The sequence below is a fragment of the Protopterus annectens genome, chromosome 3.part1 (assembly GCF_019279795.1).
Source record: "Protopterus annectens isolate FY-2018-M chromosome 3.part1, PAN1.0, whole genome shotgun sequence".
Taxonomy (NCBI): domain Eukaryota; kingdom Metazoa; phylum Chordata; order Ceratodontiformes; family Protopteridae; genus Protopterus; species Protopterus annectens.
In genome coordinates, this window is record NC_056732.1 from 644,526,907 (window position 1) to 644,547,838 (window position 20,932).

Sequence of the window (20,932 nt, forward strand, 5' to 3'; positions counted from 1 at the left end):
CCTGCTAATGGCTGGGATAAACCTTAATTGGCTAGTGACACACATGTTCAGCTAAGCACAGCTAGTTGCAAATGGTTTCAGCCTATTAAACCGGTGCTTAGCAACTAGCATACAGTTTGCAGCTTTTAAACACTACTCAGCTACGGGCATTCCGTCTCACAGCAGCTTAGCTATCAGTACATTTCTGACTATTTTTATTATTGTGTTACTGAATATATGCTCCATTTCATTCCATTTTACAAAGGGAATACATTTACATTTGTACAATACTGTCAGGGGCTTTTTCGTGCTTATTTACAAAAAAAAAGTTGTTGTGGGGGCTTGAACCCTGCCTGCCTACTCTTAGGCCAGCAACTCTACCGCTAAGCTATTACTTCTTGGCTTACTTTGCATATTTAGTTCTTATATCCTTTTCCACTGACTGCTAACTGTGATTGCGCTAGTAGCACACCCGTGCACACAGTAGCAAACATTTCTGGGGTTTAAAAAAAAAAAGGTTTTAATTTAATTTTATAACATCTCTTCACTTTATACAGTGATGGTCTATCGGGGCATGTGTTGTGTAGTGTGTTTATTCACATTTCCATGGCCTCTCACTTTCAGCCATTCTAGTCTTCCGGGGGCGTGTACGCTTGCAGGGCTTAGCCTACAGACACGCCCTCTACTCTCTTACGGACCGTGTAAGAGTTACTAGTGTGATTCAGCATGCCTCATGCACCTCATGCATATGCATGACATGCTGACATCACACAGTTTCACTGCAGCCTCCGTGTAAGAGTTATAACTCTTACACGGAGGCTTCCTGAATCTGGCCCGGACAGTTCATACAAAGACCTGGCAAAAGCTTTTACAGACTAGTTCAACCTAAAGGATGGTCTGTTAGAGCATAACTTTGCATTAATAATATTTCTTTTTAGCACACAATGTTCAGTGACCTTACTTATTGGTAGCTTGCATGTAAAACTATGTCCCTTAGAAAACAAAAATAACTGCAAAATGTTCCACTTCTTTGCTCACAGCATAAAAGAACGTATTTACCTGAATTTCTTTACTCTCTTTACCCAGCTTGGCTGCAGTTTGAAAATGTGTGAATCTTTGCCTCTTTGCAAAGTTGAACAGTTCTGGTGTGCAAAACGTGGCTATTCTGGGAAAACAGTTGGGTAAGGCTAAAAGATTGATACTCATTTAAATGACAGTCTTTAATGTTAGCAATATTCACTTGATAGCTTAGCGTGATTTTCTGATCTGAATGGCATTTTTGGTCATTTTATATAGAAAAGACCTTGGTCCCTATCACAAAATCACAATGCACTTCAATCATTATCCAGTCATCTTGTTCAAGGATATTAAGAATGTCAGCAGATACAAGCATTCAAAGTAAAACTGCAACTTTAGTAACTTACAAAATGTCAGAATAACAGAAAAGCAGTTAACAGCTTCATCTCACATCAGTCACTGTATACCAAATGACACACCAGAACTAATGCATCATGGGACTGCTTAGTTCTTAAAGAGTCTGCAATATATTACATATCAACAGCATATACATCTCAAAAAGGTTTTTATCATTGAAGGTTTCTACTGAGAAATGTATTTATTATTGGCTGGAGGAGTGGGGGTGGTCCTTTGGCCCTTCACAGCCACAACCTGGGTACAGAAGGTACAAGCAAAAGATTCATATACTATATTTCAAAGATTACACAAGCACACAAAATTTGGATATACAACATCTGCATATGCTAAAATCTTCTGTTGTCCAACAATCTAAAAAATTAAAGTACCTAGGATTCATGTTACATTCAATAATACCTGTACAGAAAAGTTTCTAGAAGGAAGAACCTGGAGTCAGAATATTATAATCTGAGAAATGAAGAGAAAGGTGAAAAGTTATAAAAGAAACAGAAAAAGAAGAGTTGGTGATTAGTGGAATGTGTACAGTCATTAATTGGAGAAGAAGGTGTTAGTGTACTACTACATGAAGATGACATAAGTTAAATGTATATATTTACAGTAGAAGGGATTCCCTCTGTTATGTAATAACAAAATGAAAACTCCAGCAAAGCTGGAACTTCGAATGAGTGACCTCCCAAGCCTCTTGTATCAGAGGCACATGGGATATATGAAAATGATCCTTATGAACATCAGATGTTTCAGCTAATTGGTGATTCTGAATGCCTATGACTTGTTTCATCGTTTTAATGGACAATTTCAGGTCAATAAAGCCAAACCCCACTAGCTGTGGATATGCATATTTCAGCCTTTTTATGACCTCATTAGCACAGGACAAGCAGAGTGTTTGACTAAGCATTAGAAACACAGGGCTGTTATACCCAGCTGATGTCCATTATCATTAGGGTCACTTGAAAAATATCCCAAACAACAAACTAAAACAATGAGTGAGAAGGTCACTGAAAAAACAATCAGTAAAAACAAAATGAAAACTCCAGCAAAGCTGGAACTTCCAATGAGTGACCTCCCAAGCCTCTTGTATCAGATGCATATGGGGTGTATGCAAATGATCCTTATGAACATCAGGTGATTCAGCTGATTGGCGATTCTGAATGCCCATGACTTGTTTCGTCATTTTAATGGACAATGTCAGGCCAATAAAGTCAAATCCCACTAGCTGTGGATATGCATATTTCGGCCTGGTTTTTCAGTGACCTTCTCACTCATTGTTTTAGTCTCTGTTATGTAATAAGAATCTGTAGGTGTCAAAGCTTGTGTGTGAATTACATGACCAAGATGGAGAAGTATATTAGGGAGGAAAGATTACCCTTTCTCTGTAAAGCAGGTACACTTGTTATGTGTCTTTTAAGTGAAATATTAGTTATTTCCAAAACTGTAAGTGCTCAGTAAGTTGTTGGGGTTGTGCTGGGAGATTACTTCAATTAGTGGGGACAATTTTACTGAAGGACTTTTCATCTCTGACAAAACCAAAAGGGAGAGGGACTTGAGTAAATAGTGTTCTTATCCTGGATTCTGAATAAGTAAGGGGAGGATTTTATTTGGAGTTTAATTCATAGGGATGGGCAGAAAGAACTGCATACTATTTCACAAGTAAAGGTGGAGAGGAGTGTGCAACAGCCTGCAATTGGAAGCCAGTTTGCTTTTTTCAGGGTGAGATAGAGATATATGAATAAGGATGAAATGCAAATTAATCTACATATGGCATTAATTTCCATTTGTATTTTAGAAGTGTTATAGAGTGTAGGGTAGTAATTATTATCTTAACACATATTCTAGCCTTGTGATAAATACATTCTTTGCCAGAGCTTTTCTGGCTTCTTTGTGAGGTGGTTTGAAATGGAGTTAAGAGCATTTCAGCAGGGCAGTAGCTTTTGCAACCATATTGTTGATGTGGTTCCTGAAAGAGTGTGTTTTATTAGGACAAGGTACTTCTGCTGTACAACAGAGGTTATTGGTTGGTTATTCAGGGTAGTGATCAACAGCAGAATGAAGTTTTAAGTTTCTGTTGCAAGCTGAAGGGCATTTTGGCAATTTTATTTACGTTAAGAGCAACTTTATGAAAATTTTACTTTAAAAATGCATGTGATGCCCTTTTTGTAGATCAGTGTGTGATATACCTTTAAGAAGCTTTTCAGTGAGTCAGCAATGCATGTAAGTACTGAGCATGTGTGAGTGCCATTTTGAATGAGCAACCAGTGAGAGCATGCAAGTATATCAGTCAGTTAGATAGTTTAAGTTTAATGTTCCTGTCATCCATCCTGATGTATTTGTATACAATAAACTACTTTAACACCTAAGCCTCAATGTCTTCTTAATGCACATAAGAAGAGTGACATGGTGTCAGAATGGAATCCAGAGATACAGCCATGAGGCAACCGGTTAGAGTTGGAGAAATATACAGGAATGGATCTTCCCTACTGCTCAAATGACTCACAAAACAAATTCCAGGTACTAAAACGTGCTTAAATGATTTCTTTTGTTACACATATAAAACAAAGCACTCAAAATGCTCAAAAAATGTTCTTATTAAATGAAATGTCTGAAACTGCGACATATTGATACACATATTCGAAATAACTATGAAAATGTTTGAAACAATATCCAAATCACAGACTTAGCATGAGCCACAGTAAACTTCTCTTCCCTTGAAACTCACACTTCCATGAAAACGCACTGAAACTCATAATCCCTTGAAAATGCAATGAAACAAACTCACAATTCTGTAAGCAGTCTGTTAGTTGGTGTAGAGTATTCAGGCTCTTGTCTCCTGTAACTGCGTTACAGGGTCAAGCCTTATCAAATTAATTGTCTAACCTGCCTACCCCCAGCTAGGGCATTATAATGGGTGACAAAGGCCCAAAAATAGGGATAGATTTTAAATTTGCTCTTATAGACTTAGAAAGTTGTCGCCTCACAGTAAGACGTTGTCCTGTTCGATTCTCAGCTAGAGTGTTTTCTGTGTGGAGACATGCATGAATGGGCATACCTTCATTGAAGGTTGTGCGTCAGGGCTGGCAACTCAACACATAAAAATCTACTGCCAATTATTAGCGGACCGGAGTTCTGCTGTGGCGACCCCTAACCGGGAAAAGTCGAAAGACACAACAACAAGACTTAGAAAGTTGCTAGAATAACAGGATTTGTCTTGGCATGCATTTTCTGAAGGAAATGAAGTCTAAAACTCATATATATATATATATATATATATATATATATATATATATATGTGTGTGTGTGTGTGTGTGTGTGCGTGTGTGTGTGTCATTATTTAGCAATTTCAATCTTCAGTGAATTGTCAGAAAACCACAAATTTTATGAAAAACAGACCAAAACTATGAGGCTAGATCTGGACAGTTGAGAGGTATGCTAAACACACACACACATATACCTTCTCTCTACTCTCACAAAGCAACATACAGAAACATTCTCTCTCACACAGCAACACACCTTCTCACTCATACAGCAACAAATGGCTAGTTTAACTTTTACTTACACACACACACTTTTTCTCATACAGTGACACACAACACACTTTATCTCTCATATGAATAGAATGGCTAGTTTAAATTCCATACACACATACAGAAATGCAATGGCTAACACACACACTTTCTTTCTAGTTTAAAGTACTTACACACACACTTTTTCTCTGATACAGAATGGAACTGCTACTTTAAATTTTACATACATACACACACACACACACTTACCTTTTCTGTGTACGGAACAGCTTAGTTTAAATTCCTTGTGTAAGTGTGGAATGTGTTTACTTTCACAGTGGTTCTCTTTGAAGGAGAAGTTGCTGCCACAGTGTTGTAAGAAGTTTTATTTTTGTTTTGTTTTGTTTCAATATATTATAGGTAGGTACTAGGCTATTGGCCCTAGGGCCTATATAAGCCTAGCCAAAAATGTACCCTGGCTTTCGTCACCCAAGAAAATTATTTTCCTGTGCCCCTGTCGAGCAGAGCCACAAAAGTGATCTCTGGGGTGAATTTCCTATTTCCCATCCAATCATCAAGATTTTTCTTGAAAAGTGCTAATGAGGAGCTCTGTTTCGTATAGATAGGTAGTCTGTTCCAGAGTATGGGAAGTCTCTGGGACAGGAATCTATCTCTCCAGCATGTTCTGTTTATTATGGTGACAAGGTTTAGGTCCCTAGAGCGTGTAGCTCAGAGGGATTGGGATTTAAGTTGAGCATGTCCAACAGCTCTGGGTTTGACATAGCTTTGTATGTTAGGCAGAGATCACCTCTGAGTAGACAATATGCGATGGAGTAAAGCTGGAGTTTTTTGAGACGGTCTGCGTAGGGCATCTGTTTGAGGCCAGTAATCCTCTTTGTGAGGTATTTCTGTGGCCTTTCCAGTTGTTGTAGCTGTCTTGTGAGGTACATACCAAAAGGGGCATTGTACTCTATAATGGGTCTAATGAGTGATGAGTAGAGGGGAACAATGACTTATTTTTTTCTGGATGAGAAACCTTTTGTGATGAGGTGAGCCACATAGAAGGATTTCCTGACCACTGTGGTGATGTGATTATCAAAGGAGAGACTACTGTCCACCTGTGTCCCAAGGTCTCTTATCACATTTTCGGCATTAAGTAGACTACCAGCTATGTGGTAGTTCATGGGTACAGAGTTTTTACCAAAGGGAATGACAATGCACTTTTTGGCATTGAGCTTCAGGCCATGGCTTTGACACCAGGTATCTGTCTTAGTGAGGCCCTTTTGTAGTATGTCCACATCGTTAGGAGTTTCAATTATGGCTCCTAGTTTGCAGTCATCTGCAAACTGTGTTAGCCAAAGACCTTCTGTGTTAGCCTGTACTTCAGAGAAGTAGATTCCAAACAGGAGAGGACCCAGGACTGAACCCTGTGGTACTCCACTTGTCACTGGTCTGAAGTCGGATTTGGAGTTTGCTACTTTCACAGTGTGGGTTCTGTCCATGAGCCAGTTGGCAACTCATCTTGTGACATAGGGATTTATACCTAGTTTAGTGAGCTTATCTATAATTCCAGAGTGGAGGATGTTGCCAAAATCCTTGGCAAGATCTAGATAAGCTGTGTGAACCACTTTACCCTCATCTATGGTTTTGGTGACTGCTTCAAAGAAGTCAGTCAGGTTTAGGAGACATGATCTGCCTTTTACAAATCCGAAATGGGTAGGGTCCAGAGTTTGGAGATTACCAATGTCTTTGTTTATGAGTTCCATGATGATACGTTCCATGGCCTTGCAGACCAGTCAGGCTAATGGGGCGGTAGTTCCTGGGGTCCTTCATGGCTCCCCCTTTGTGGAGTGGAATAACCATCGCGGTGTGCCATTCAGTGGGCACAAAGCCTGAGGTGAGGCTATGATTGAACATGGTACTTAGGTAGGGTGCCAGTTCATTCTGTAGTTTGTGTAGAATGCAGCCTAGGATATTGTCAGGTCCCATGGATGCTGTGTTCTTGGCTTTGGAGAGTGTGTTTATTACCTGTGCAGCCATGATTACAGGAACTTTGCATTCTTCCGATATAGAGATGGGCCCTCTAGGGGGTGAGAGGGGGTATCCCCTATCTGCCAGTATGTTGGCAATATCAGTTGGTTCTGTATATTTATTGCCTTTGTGCTGTAACTCAGAGCAGATCTGAGTGTTGCCATTGAGATTCTTGACATAGCTATAGAATTCTTTGTGGCTATCTTTAGAGTCAGTGGCAATTTTGTTTTTGTAACTAGCTTTGGAGGATTTTATGAGGGATCTCAGCTTCTTACTGAGGTTGACCAGGGAGTTCCTCCAGTCATGGGATTTTACTCTCTTTTGCAACAGTTTCTTTCTTCTGTTGTAGAGTTTGTTTATGGCAGTGGACCGCCAGATTGGCTTCCTTTTTTTGAAGGATAGCATCTTGGTTCTATTAGGGATAGCATGATCCATGCACTCGTATAAGTGCTTATAAAGTGCATCTGTGTAGGATTCAGCAGTCGTACCTCTATTGTCCGTCTGCATGGGTGTCATGAAGTTTGCCACTTCTGTCTTAAGAAGTGTGAAGTTGGCTTTGGAGAAGTTTTTTACGGTGGTTTCCCTAATTGGGAGTGGGGGCGGGATGTGGATGTCTAGGGTAATTAGCTTGTGGTCTGATCTGACCAATGAGGAATTGACCTCTGGTGTGGAACACCGGTTGCCCATGTTGGTAATTACCAGGTCTAGGATATTGCTGAAAGGGACAGTAATGTGGCAAGGTTGTTGCATTGGTGTTTGTGCAAACACTGCAATACAGAAGTAGCTGGGAAGCATTGGCTACATAAACTACAAAGCATTACATAGAATTACGAAGTGTATATCACATGGGGTTTCCTCATTACCAGCAATTCAAAAATAGGTGCAAGAAAAACAGATGTAGTTGTCTATGAAAAAAAAAAAACAAAAGTAGCATTGATCATTGAAATCACTATACCCAACAACTACAGTGTCACACATGCAGAGACACAGTGTCATAAAATATTAAGATTTGTAGGCAGAAGCAAGAGAAATCTGGAAGAATGATAACCAGACAGTTCCAATAGTGGCAGGAACAAAGGGTCTAATAAAAAAGAATTTACTTTCATATTTAGATATCTTACCAGAACATCTAACTCCATGTGAATTTCAGGAGTCAATTCTGGGCATATTGCGTGTCCTGCAAGGAGCACTTTTGGTTAACATCAAAGGCTGAAACAATACTAATTTCATGAACTTTAATTAGATAGGGATGGGGTCCATTCCCATTATACATATATACATACAAATGTTTCAAGCACGGGCATTAATGCCCTTCTAGCTTGCCAATATACCAAAACACTTGTTCCCATAATAAATGTCCAGGCTGTTCTTAAAAATATCTAAACTAATACTTGCTTTAATGTAATTTGGTAGTCTGTTCCAAGCATCAGCTACTCTGTCAGAGAACCACTTAGTACACTTCTTATTCCTATTGAATCCTCTACATAGGTTATCTGATGATTCGCTAGTACGTTTGATAACCCAAACATTCCTAGAGGTAGTTGTCCCTAAATGCCCTATATACCTGAATAAGATCTCCTCTTAAATATCTGTAAGAGACACTATACAAGTTCAGATATTTTAGTCTTTCATAATAACTTAGATTTTCACATCCATGGATGCCCTTGGTATATTTCTCTGTACTCTTTCCAGTTTATTCATGCTTGTTTTTCCTATAGGGTTTCCATATTGTTATTCCAGTCTCAAGTTTGGGTCTAATGTGGTTAACAAACAATGACTTCATTATGTTTGATTTCCTAGACTTTATAAATCTTTTTATACAACCAGTAGTTCTAAAACTATCATTAGCCAGTTGATTGATATGATTAGAAAAACTCATACCTGAATCCACTCATATACCCAGGTCCTTAAATGAGTCTACAGTTTCAATCAGTGTGTGCTGTATTAAATATTCAAGTTTCAGTTCACATCTCCCAAATCTCATATGCTTAGTTTTTGATGTATTTAATAACACATTTCCCGTATCTATCGTACATATACGCAGTGGTTCATCCAGCACTAGGCGACTTAGATAGTTGTCTAGGGTTCGTGTTGGGTGGGGAGGAGGTGATAAAAAAAAAAGTCCAAAGACTTCCATGAACACAGGAGGGCTTTACCACCTCGCAGGATAGCTTTTGTAAGAACACAGGAGGGCTTTAGGACCTTGCAAGAGAAGAACAGCAAGCCCCAGAGATCTCAGCATTAGGATATCATCCTAAGTTAAACTACAGCAGATCTGATTTGACAACCAAAGCCAAGGACATCACTATGGGAAACTTGATTTGGTTTAACAGGCAAAGCCAAAGACATCAGAGCAACAAGCAAAGGGAGAAGATTGTACACAGGACTGAAGCCACCAAATCAGTGTGTACAGGTGTGTGTAAAGCACACCAGTTAGGTGGGTTGTCTAGTTGAGTGACTTTGCTCAGAGTCAGAGCCTAAGCGTTGATAATTGTCAAGTAAGTACCTTAAACCACCACAGGTCTTCTTTAATTTAGTTTGTAATCCTCTGGGATGTACAAAAAACAGACTATCAGTTTTAGTCTCATTATTTCACAGTTGTGTTGTTCAGTTACATTGGTGAAACAGGTAACACACTTGCCTTTGGTGCAGAAGGCTGTGGGTCACTTCACACACCAAGTAGATTGACTGTTGACACTGCTGTGCAGCATGTGGGGGGGGGGGGTGCTGCACTCCTGAGAGTGTCCTTTGGATCAGATGCCTAGTAACTATGCACCTGCTGTCTGTTTGCCAGCCATTCCCTATTGAATATGACCAGCACAACATATTTTAATGTAATACAGGCAATTTTATTCTTCAAGGGCAGCAAGTACTGAATTTATAGATTCAGCACTGAAATGCAAAGTTGTCAGCAGCAACCTCTTCATTAGTTGCAGCTCTATCTTTAATGTGAAATTATTCAGATGATTTTTACTTCTGCAGAGATTGCACATATTGACTCTTACTGGTGGATTATAATGACAGCAGTTTGAGTGGACTTTTATGGCTGAAATGTTCTAAAATAGGTAGCCTTGTCATTATTGGTATATTTGTTTTGTTTCACTGCATGTTGGAAGAATGTTCAAAACAACAAATTTAAAATGCATTCTAACAAGTGGTGCCATATTAAACAAAGAATACCATTTAATACCATTAAGAATGTAAATCAAAGAACACATGCATTTATGCTTGGTGCTAAAATTGTGTGCTGGGGGCACATGATTTGTATACAGCCCAAAAGTATGCTTTATTTGCCACTGGCCAGGTGCATTTTCTATAAATGTGGGTTTCAGTGCAGTTTCAGTGAATGAGAGTGTCAGTGGCAGAGAAGTTTACTGTTGCTTATACTAAGCCTGTTTTCTTATGAGACTGATTTACTTTGTTTAGCAAATGCCTGTCAGTGTTTGTGCTATAAAATTTGAAATAAAAGTTTTAAATTAAATCCAAATATCTGTAGTTATTGTATAAGTAAAGAAGAAAACAGTATGCACACTGAGAAGAACAGAGTTTTAAGGTAACTGGGGAGAGATGGACACTGAAATGGCTGCTGGGTGAGGACGCTGGGGGCAGTGGGACTCAGGGAGAGACCCTGATCTATTACCATGCTAGGGCCTCATTGGACCATTATCCTGCCCTTACATATATGTCACAGAGCAGACATACTACTAATTAACTAAGACATGAAGTGTCACATGAAGCAGTTTCAACAAAAACAGATTCTTCAATAATATTTAGTGTATGGCCCACTGAACGAAGTAGTACTGTAAAGCGCAATTGCCTTTGTCTCATTTGGATTTTGATTACTTTGTTTTATTCTGTGTTTTAATCTTATTTTGAAAGTGCTTTGTTTGCAAGCATTATAAAGATGAGGTACAAAGGTAATAGGACCCAAAGTATTGCATAATTTGTTTATGTAAATGAAAGAAATCATGTTTGGCTCAATTTCTGGCCACATGATCAGAATATTGTGAATCACCTTATATCTTTGATTCAAATGCAAGTTATGTTGCCCTGAAGTAGTGGAACCACAGAATATTAAAATTAACTTGCACTGATGGTCACTAGAAACTTCTGGAACTGTTAACTTTGTCTAGTGTAGCATTAATGTAGTTTTCTCATGTCTGTGCCTGTAACTTTTCTACCCATTCATGAAATTCATTTGAATTAATCCTGTACTTAGTACTCCAGATACTTTTCTCTGTACACTATAAGCTTCAACGCTCAAATTTCAGTAAAGTTTTAACAATGCACTCAAAAAGCTTTGGTCCTCCTTAAGGGCTCTGTCTAATGTAATTAATTTTCTCACCCTTCCCTTTCTGAATCACCATTTAAGAAGATGTTTGTACTTGTTATCACTACGTGGAAACTGAATATGTCTGCATTTACAGTCACGTATGGTGCAAGAAGACAGGGCGTTATTAATGCAACCCTTGTTTATCATTTTAAGTGGATTTTATTTTAATGTTCCTTTTAAGTGCTGTGCTCTGTTTTTTTGTCTTTATTGGAACAATTGATATATATATATATATATATATATATATATATATATATATGTGTGTGTGTGTGTGTGTGTGTGTGTGTGTGTGTGTGTGTGTGTGTTTGTGCTCTGTTTTTTCAGTCTTTATTGGAATACTTAATATATATATATATATATATATATATATATATATATATATATATATAGTGTGTGTGTGTGTGTGTGTGTGTGTAAAAGAAAATAATAAAAACTGAAAGAGAAGAGATTTCCAGGATTCAGAACACTGAATGTAGAAAAATTATAGTGCAAAGATATAAAATGCTGTATTGTCTTACAGTTTCATCAACTATTTGGTGACTTGGATTACAGTCTGTTTTTAGGCTTGCTTTGTGTTTGAGTAGCAGAGGTACTAGTGTACCTGTAAGAACTAACTGGTAAGGGAGTGGCATATAAAGGGTGTGCTGCTGTACCTTTTGGCAAAAGAAGCTGTCCCATGAATTTTTATTTTTTTGAAGGGTAGGGCTAAGACAAACAGGAAGATGCCTGTGCATAGCTGCCATGGGATGGTCTTACTTAGTTTCCATCCTTCTCTACTGTGAGAATCCCTACCTACATTTCTAGGGAGTGTAAACTAATGGATTTAAAGTGTGGCCAGAGCAATAAAACTATGCATGTATTACTATTCATGAATACAGCAGTAGCGTTGTTGTCTCACAGCAAGAGGTTCTCCCGTTCGATTCTTGGCTGGAGTGCCTTCTGTGTGGAGTCTGCATGTCCTCCCCGCGGTTGGGTGGGCGTTCGAAAGACATGCATAAATGGGAGTGCCTTCATTGAAGGTTGAACGTCGAGCTGGCACCTCGGCGTTTGTGAAAATCTACCGCCAATCATTAGTGGATCGGAGTTCCGCTGTGGCGACCCCTAACCGGGGAAAAGCCGAAAGACAAATAACTATTCATGAACCATTTCTAATTGCATCTAGGGGTATGGTACATTATGAATCCATGACTGAGAAGGCAATGCTGAACAGAAATGTCCCTGCTGTGTTTATGTAATATACAGTTACCTCTTTATCACAGCAATACTGGAATGCTGAAACAAATCTATCACAAATTAGATGAATTGTTGAATATTTAAGAATTTGTTCTTATTGAAAGGATGTGCCATTTTTCTTAATGGAAAAATATCTAGTCTTATGAATTAGTAGTCAGGTACATCGTGACTATGTTAGAAATGTTTGCTGTCAGGAAGGAGTTATATACTCTGTTTTGATTTAAGGTAAAAAAAAAAAAAACTAAAACAGTTCTCTGATCTGATGATTCATTCAACATGATTATAATTTGTGCATTGCTGTGTTAAAGTACCTGTCTACTGTCATTACTATTCTTTGAATTCCACAACAGAGATTGGGGTGACAGTGCTTTACCTGCGCTGAAACTGGGGCTTCATTCTTTTCCTGGGTTGGGATTTATATAGAACATTGTCAGCAGTTATGCTGATCTGATAAGCTGTATGAATTCAAGAGTCCAGTACAATTCATAGACAGACCAACATACAACAGAGCAACAACATACCAAACTGCATACCTAGACTCCAAATGTGTAGTCTGCATACAATTTGGGATCCAAATGTATGCTTGATGGACTACATTTTGGAGATGGGATAGGGATTGTCAGGTGTTCAGTTGTAGATGGACAGATACATAAACAATGTCTTGGCACTCTGTGACCAAGGAATGGTGTTGTGCTGCTAAGCATAACAGAGATGAGCTAAAAAGTTATTAATAATTGGAAAGATGGCTGAATGTCTGTAGGATGAGTGGAGCAGCACTGGATGTAACAGTGATGCTCCAAGCAGAATAAACTTAGTCCAGTCACTGTTGACTTAGCCTGCAGCATCCATATGTGTAACACTTCCCAGTAATGGAAATGTCCCTGGGACCAGATTCCAATCTCCTGAATTATGGAGTAATGAGGAATGCTCCACAGTTATGGACAGGTACATATACATAGTTAAGTATCACAGTTGTCCATGACTGAAGAACATTGTAAACCAGTCTGCTGTACTCCACTAGGGCCAATGCTACTGTGATTCCTATTCACTTGTTATGATCTGCTCTCATATAATATACCAAATACTGTGACTTCTTTTGAGAGATCATGTGCATATCAAAGGAACAAACTGCCATCTCACATTTGATCCTCTTTGTCTTCTTATTTTTGTGACTCAAAAACACCTATTTCTGGAACACTGACCTTGAACTAAGACTGCTGGTGTAGTAGCCCTAGGAAGGCCATGCACTTATCTTTGTTTTATGTAGACACTCCTTTTCTACAAATTTTCCATGATGGTTGGACATCATATCACTGACCAATATAAATGCTAAAGGCCAGTCTAACATCATGCACAAACTTCATTCCTTTTATAGTCTCTTAATGTTGTTATATTATCTTGTCTGATCTCTCCTTATATGTTTCATACTTAAGTCTTCGCTGTCAGTACCAGCACTGTGAAATTGGGTACAGTGGGTCACAAAATCTTAGTACTGCCAAGGGGAAGTTATACTCTGCATCATGTAACATAACTGCTGATAATGGATACTGATATCCATGTGTATGAAGCTACTGCTGATTATAGTTACTTACTTTGAAGGGTAATAGAAGGGTACCTAGACTGGAATTTTACTCATGAATTTTATAATTATAATTGCAAATGAATAATAACCGCACTTTCATTTTGTATATGATATGAAAACAAAATTCAGAAAATGCTTTTTTAATGACATGTAGGATATATAAAAGAACACTGAAACTAAATATCAGAACACATTGGTTTTAGAAAAGAAAGTAACAGTGACACAACAGGATAGCCAGAGGCTATACTAATTAATCAGAGCATAGGTTCATTTGTATTACTAATGACCCTAATGACATAAAACACTAAATGCAACTGCATTTCCACAGCTCATATAACCTATTTCTGACCTTCTTAGCTTTGTTGTTCAACTCAGCTACTCTCCTTGTCTGCCAATATTCCCAGTTTAGTTGGTTCTGTTTATGTTTCCCTTTATTGCCCAATCTTTCTGTTTTTTTTTTAAAGATACAGGTTGGAGGCAAATAAAAAATGTGTCAAGCAAGTTTTCCCTTACTTATGCATAAGTATACTTTTGGACTTGTGTTTCTTGGATAATTTTGTCTTTCAGTTGTTAGCAGTTATTTATATTCTCATATTTCATTTTATTTTCCATCATTTGTTAGCTGTTGGTCTTGCATCTCTGTTTCTTATTTATTTTGCTTTTTTTCTACATGAAACTGAAAATGGTAGTTTGTGATCAGTGCTCTACCCTGGATAACATACAACTAAAATAAAATAAGATAAATACTGTTTTCACTTAAAAACTGCTGGGCAGCAGTGAAAAAAGTTGTCGATCCACATTTATATAATGACAAGTATTCTCAAACTGCTGCAGCAGGAAAATGAATAAGTAGTTCGTAATTTAAGTACTTTTGAGGCAAATTAAACTGCAGCCCCAAGTGTGGAACTTGTCCATGATAGGCTTGCCATGACTCAGGATCGTACAGTATGACAGTAGCACATGGGCAAGGAACATTGCACACAGTCAATGTGGCTTAAACCTCTTGTGTAATGTGTACCAGTTAGGGCACAGTACTTTTAAAACAGTCTTGAGGGGAATTACAACACTAAAGACTTTTTTACATGATGGTTGCACCACTTTTCATTTTCTGTTGTTGCCATATCATAAGCAGCCTGTCATCTTGCAGGCATTCTCTGAAGTAACTATAAGTGTAAGATAGTTAATATCTGAAAAGATGAGATCCCTCCCATATATTTACAAGACTAATGCTGCAAATGTTAGATCTGGTCAGCAGATAAAGCTGCCCCAAGCTGCTGAAGAGCCTCTGGCTAACCGGTCACGTACTGTGATGTGTACGTTTCTGCAGCTCTTATTTGCTGTGCTTTGATTTAGATGGAGAAAAAGTGTGCAGGCTGCTATTGTGAGGTTAGAGTGATTTTTCCTGTCAGTGGTTAAAAATGCATTGAGAATTTCTTTCTGCCATTCCCCTCTTTATTATGACCACATTTTATTGTTTTTTTTTAACCTTTATTGCAATTTTTTTCAGAATTTACTTTTTAGGCCCATTCTTCATACAACAAACACATCAGAACATTCACACAACAAATAGCAGATAAATTTCTTTATCTGACAAGGACAGTAAGTAGCTGTGCTGTTTAGGCACAATGACTTTAAACAGATGGAAAACTTAATAAGTATCAAGAAAGTGACTCTCAGGAGTAGAAACCATCATATGAAAATGTATTTGACTGAACATCCTTTAGCTGCCCTTGTGAAACTTTTTTTGTTTGTTTTTCTGTTTTGTTTTATCTACCTCTCTTAAGCCTTGTCTTCCCTTCATTTATTGTACTGAGTTTCTCTTCCTCTGATGCAACTTCCAAGAATAAATCTAAATCCACTCCTTCCATTTCTGTGGCTTGTCAGGTTTCTAGTGAGTATGGCTGAACTGGTTTCAAAATTTACAGATAAAACTAATGATTCAGACATAGTAGCCAAAACTGTTAAGATATCTGTAATGGATGTGGAGTTTATTCAAAAGAATGTTTCTCTTGCCTTGCCTATGTCCAGGACACATATTCTCACATCTGCTACCTCTCCAGTGATTCCCCTTATTGACTGTGACCAGCTGACACACACCATGTGAGCTAAGGGTAGATGATCTGCTTCAACATTCTTGCATCTTCTATGGTCTGCAGGGATGTTCTGACGGCTTTATCTCTACTCCCTGCTTTTCCTCTTGTATTACTGCCAGTGCCTTATTTTTTCCACTGGCATCGGTGACATGATTGCCTGTCCCTATTCACCATGGTGCCATTTGCGATAGTATTTTGATGCAATCTAAAACAATACAAGTGCATCTGGTACTGGTGAAGGAGGTACTTACACTTAAGTAACTAGTCATTTCCAATTCTAGACAGTTCCACTCGGTCTCACGTCTACCTTCCCTGATGGCAATCAAGTACAGATTCACAGTAGCTGCCTACCAGGGATTTCAGGAAGTCAAGAGCGTTCCATATTTAGACTGGATCCTTGCTGCTGCTTTGATTGAGAATGTAACTTTGTCCATCAACTCTCTTCACAAACTGTTCAATTCACTGGGAATATCACTAAACTTTTCAAAATCTCATTTGCTTCCAGAATAGCTGCTGGTTTCATAGTCTGCCTATTAGACATTAATTGCCATGTACATCTTCTTTAAGGAAAGATATTATCTCTTCATGCCTCAATATTGCAGCTGCTAGTTTTGAATTCTGTCTAAATACTGAGACTTATTTCTGTATCCACACGCACTTTTCTTCATCCTAGACTACACGTGAGGTTCCTGCGTTGGATGTCATGTTATGAGTTCACTGATCCCAGACATTAAATTCCTTTCCCCTCCCATCAAATCTCCAAAGTCTGCAAACAACACCTTCAGTGGTGACTGGTCGTCGATAATCTTCTCAAGGAGCCCTTTCCAGGTACCAGCCCCACAGGCACTGAACAATACAGTTGTACCCCCTTGAATGGGAGGGCAGTACAACAGGCAGAAAAGGTGCCTGAGTATTCCAGGAGTCCAGCATCCACACCAATTTCTGCCAATATATGCAGTCCTTCTCACTCTGTCTGCCATCCAGGATTTCCTTCACTGTGTTGTTGTGATCAGCAGTCACTCCAAAAACAGTGCAGCAGTGTAATATAGCTGAAAGGCCACGAAAGACTGTCAGTAGCCATCCATAACAGCTAAGTTCTGATTGCCAGTTAGATCTGTAGAGAGAGTGACTGACTGGCTACTGATACATCAAGAATGGTCTTGCAACTTTTCATAACTCATTCCAATTATGATGCAAGCCTCAGTGCAGCACATTTGAATGTCTGACAACTACCAGACTTGCTGGCTTCTCCTCTATGATTCCTTCTCTGGGAGGTCATCTCAAGATGCCATCATTTACAAATTCACCCCTGGACAGGAATCTACAGTGCTTTCTTCATTACCCCTGATGATAGGGTTCACCTAAAGGCTATATGCCACAAGTCAAATGTCCTCAGAGCTCCCTACTCAGCCAAGCAGACATTGCTTTCACACTGCTTCACCTTTATCTTCCAGAGAATCCCTTATGACTACACCCCAGAAAAACTGTTCTCTTTTTTTATACCACCAGCAAACCTCATCTGAACATGCAATTCCCCAGACTTGTGTCTTGGTTTCCCAAGTTATACTATTCGCTAGTATTCACTCATTATCTAGCTGAGTCAGACGGATTCTGTTGTCATTATAAAGGCCATCAACACCCAACATACAAAGAAGAATGGACACACTTCATTTTCTAAGATCAGACTATGCCAGAAAGTATCAAAACTTACGCTGTCTGGGTAGTAGTCTAGCTGCCTTTATTTTTGCCATATTAAATATGAGAGACCACTTTATGCAGTACCTAAGATACAGTCCATTAGAACATTTTCAATAGCACAATTTTTTCCAGTAAACTTCTTTGGATGGCATTTGTTCTATATTTACATGGTCTTCTTTCAACATCTTCACAAGACACTGCAATGTGAATGTTATGTCTGGATCTAAATCTTCCTTTTAGATCAATGTAATCCAGGCGGCATCCCAGTATGTATAACAACCCAAGAAAACTTGTCAAAAGACTATGTCCTGACTATTATAGATGATAGATCTCCTATTATTAGATATTAATATTATGAACTTACCATAAAGATATGTCAGTAAGAAGTAGGTCTGTCCTGTATAACTTATTCTCCTTCCAATTTTTCAGTAGCTTGTCATTTTTCTCTCCAACTACTAATTTTTGCACATACCTCTCAGTGCACCTACAGAAGATCTGGATAGAACAAACACATTGGAGAATGATGCTAAAAGGGTATCCAACAGCCTGAGGTTTTACCGTTGAGCAGTCCTGACACCTATGACTCATTAGCAATGTAATGTTCCATGTTATGTTATTGGCTTACTTTTCTTATATCAAGCTAAATGTTGCCAGAACTGTATCATTTTTTCTCTATCTGTAGTTCATTTTTAGTCTTCTTCATTATCCAAGCTTCTGGGCTTTCAGCTGAAGACCCAATAATTATCATTGCTACAAAAAATTGAAATGTAACTTTCTGTAGTATAATTATTTCCAGAATGCCTCTTCTGACTTTGGATGTGATGGTTAAAATTTGCTGTTTTACCCTGTATTATATTGTGTTATATCATATGAAATCTTGTAAGATTTGTTAACTATTGGAACTTTTCTCCCTGGGCCTCTACTGAAAAAGGCCCTGTCATGGCCCAGTCAGACTTTCACAGCAAATAAAAGCTAGTAGTAGTAGTAATAATGTTTTACTAGTATATGTTCATTTCTTTACCATTTGCTAAGTACAACAGTGATTTGTCTCTTCCATAAGTAGTCATTTTATTCATATTTTCTTATCTTATGTCCTTTATTTGGGATTCTGGCCCACTAATCTAATTGGCACCCTGTTTCATTAACCCAACTTGTAATTGTTGCATCCTTTTGCTCCCTTACATTTTTTGGCTTTCCTCTTCAGACTTCAGAATTATGAGAATCAGCTTCTGATTTGTGCTCTAAACTCATGTAACTAACTGTATACCCCTTTTCTATCCCTTGACCTCCTATGCCCTAGGTAACTTCTACTAGATACCATTGTGAGAAAACATCCCACAAGATACTTCTTATGGCCTGTTTTGATAACACAAACATTGTGTTATTTCTCTTCACCCTGGTTGGATTGTCATACTAGCAGATACCATAACTATGAGTATGTTGCATTCTTCCACTATTCCATATCAAAAAGCTTGTTCCTTAACTCCAGCACGTGTCTGCTTTTGATCATTTTTTTCATTCCACCTTATCTCTCATTACATTGATCTTTCCTTTAGTTCTTTTTTTGAAGGAAACATTTTCAACTAATACACCTTCTACAACTAAGTCTGTGTCACATAATTGAATATCCACATTGTCGAACATGTCATCTTGTCGACAATGCAGGCCATCGAACCATTCTGAGATCCTGTTACAGTAGGGATCAAGAAATTTGTCCTTTTCCCCATTGTAGTGCGATCTCAGAGTTGGTATATATAATTAGCAGGGGTGTGGTGCAGGGGTTGCAGCCCACCAAATGGGGGGTTTGATGGCCTGCAGTGTCAACAGGATGACATTCAACAATGTTGTCACTGAAGTAGATCCCCTATAACTTCCATAACTCTTTTGCTTTTGGGATTCTTTTTCAGATACCACACCTTCTCCTTTGTCTAAATGAATGTTATTTCATTCTGATTCCTCTCCAGCCAAAGTTTCCCATATGTGACAGAGTTTTCTGTCTCAAAAATTTCCATGACCTTTTGTCCCTCCTAGGCATTTAAGCTACCTAGCATTCATATTCTGGTGGAAGTTTGTTTTTTTGCCTTTTTTATTTACTGCCCCCCACCCCTCCCCTGAGTGCATTTTTTTCTTTCTCTCTGAAATTTTCTGACTTTCTTTGAATGTTTGTGTTCTCATAAATGTTAATCAGACAATGCTGTTTTTTTTAATATGATCAAAGCTGAAGGCTAGCTTAGTATTTAAATGTGAATATTTTGTACCTGGCTTGACAATTAAAGTATCTTAGAGCCCCTGTATTAGTTCTTGGCCCTCTCCATATCTTCTCCTAATACTTAGCTAGCATTGAATGGTGCCATCCTAATTGGTTCCACTTATTTGTCTGGCTAATTCCTCCCTGGTAGATTGCCAATCTTTTCTGTCATGGCATTTGATTGGATAGCCTACTTTGCTACCACTACATTTAACAACAGCAGCCACATAAGTAATTTATCCACCCTCGATGACTTAAAAACTGGAGACATTATTAGATTTTTAATTTAATTAGTTGTTCAATTAAACAGGCATGCAATCAGTTAATTCAATTATTTTACTTTATTTTAATTTATATTTGTTTACCAGGGTAGTTCGCTGATCCCCAGAGACCGTTTTCAGATCCAGCCTTGGAATACTGTCTGGTTTAATGACTTGCTCAGAGTTGCACAGTTTGAGAATGGAGGCTGAGGGAATCAAATTGTGGAGAAAAGAGCCACAGGAAACAGCTCATTAACAGTTCCTTAATCCTCTGCCAGACCTGTGCCAGATGCTAGATAAACTTTACTTTGCTTTTCCTTTAAGTTCAACTCCTCACCTTCCACAATCCCTGTTCCCCCTCTTGTGAAAATAAGGGTTGAGACTGAGCTCCAGTTTCGCCCACCATACAGAAACCAAACAAACACACAAACAAGTCTTGACAAAACTTATTTTCACAAGAGGAGCCGCATGGCTTGAATAGGACCATAACATCTGACGCTAATGCTATCAGCAATTTAACAGCTTTGGTTGAAGTTTTATTGGG